This window comes from Lottia gigantea, assembly GCF_000327385.1.
Source record: "Lottia gigantea unplaced genomic scaffold LOTGIsca_593, whole genome shotgun sequence".
NCBI classification, from domain to species: Eukaryota; Metazoa; Mollusca; class Gastropoda; family Lottiidae; genus Lottia; species Lottia gigantea.
This window is the reverse complement of record NW_008710027.1, coordinates 18,716-20,323: the sequence shown is the minus strand read 5'-3', so window position 1 is coordinate 20,323 and position 1,608 is coordinate 18,716.

Here is a 1,608-nt window from a genome sequence, read left to right as displayed (position 1 = left end):
CATATATTAAGATTATCAGGGTTAAAATAGGGTTTAAGCCATTTTAAAAGCAGAGATTGTCCCTTTAATTTAATGTCTACTAACCCCATGCCTCCACAGGATTTGTCTGATGTCATGACGTCATATTTTATTAAGGGAGGTTTGCCACTCCATAAAAACTTTAAAATTAACTTCTTTAGTTGTTGTTGAATATGGTCAGGCATGGGGATAATAGACATTGTATAATAAAATTTAGACATTAGCAATGTATTAATGACAGTGACTTTGCCTAATAAGGTTAAATTTCTCTTATGCCACAAGTTTAATATTATTTGCACTTTATTAATCTTATGTTCCCAATTATTCTTTATACATTCCTTTATATTGTGTCCAAAATAAACACCCAGAATCAAAATTATGTCAAATGCTACTTTGAGAGGTAAATCTATGTTAATTGTTTTGTGAATAGCAGAGCCAAATGGCATAATTGTTGACTTCTGGATGTTTATTTTGGCACCTGAAGCCTTACAGTAAGTATCTATACAACTAAAAACAGTATTTACAGAGTTCAGGTCAGCAAGTGTCAGGGTTGTATCATCTGCATGCTGATATATTAGGGACTGAGCCTCACTGTTTTTAATTCTAATGCCTTTTGCAGGTGAATGCTTTATAATTTGGTTAAGAGGCTCAGCACATAATACATACAGCAATGCAGACAATGGGCAACCCTGGCGCACTGACCTTAAAATAGGGAAGTAAGGTGACAGATGCCCGTTTACTTTAACCGTGCTCTTAATGTCTGTGTATAGAATCTTTATCCATTTCCTGAAGGTTGGACCAAAACCGAAGCATTTTAGAACATGTTGCAAGTATTCGAAAGAGATTCTGTCAAACGCTTTTTCGGCGTCTATTTGGCAGAGCCACATATCCTCTTTTTCTTGTTCGACATAGTCAATGACATCACGGATACTTGCAACATTTTCCAAAATGCTTCGCCCAGGAACAGCGCAAGACTGCTCAGGGGAGATAATTTGTTGAAGGACATTCTTAAGCCTGTTGGCTAAAATCTTAGATAAAAGTTTAACATCAGCATTTAAAAGGGATATTGGTCTAAAATTTTTTAAAAGTTTTTTATCACCTTTTTCTTTAAAAACTAAAACAATGACACCTCTTCTCATAGATCTAGATAAAAGGTTATTATCAAAAATAGAATTCAAAACATGTAAATAAAAAGGCATTAAAATATCACTAAAATGAGTAAAAAACTCAGTTGTCAAACCATCGAGCCCTGGGCTTTTTCCTCTAGACATAGAGTTTAAAGCATTAAAAACTTCTTGAATTAAAATAGGGGAGTCTAAAAAATCTTTGTCCATGTCAGATATTGAAGTATTTAGATGATTGCACACTTCATTAATGTAATAAAAATCATCCTCCTTTTTTTTGGAATAAAGATTAGAATAAAAATTAGAGCATTCATATAAAATTTCCTGTGTATTATTTACAATATTACCTTCCCTATCCTCTAATTCTTTTATAATATTGCTGTTCTGTCTCTGTTTTTCTAAGCTTAAGAAATATGAAGAGCACCTGTCACCTTCAGTGGAGTATATAAATTTACTCCTTAATATG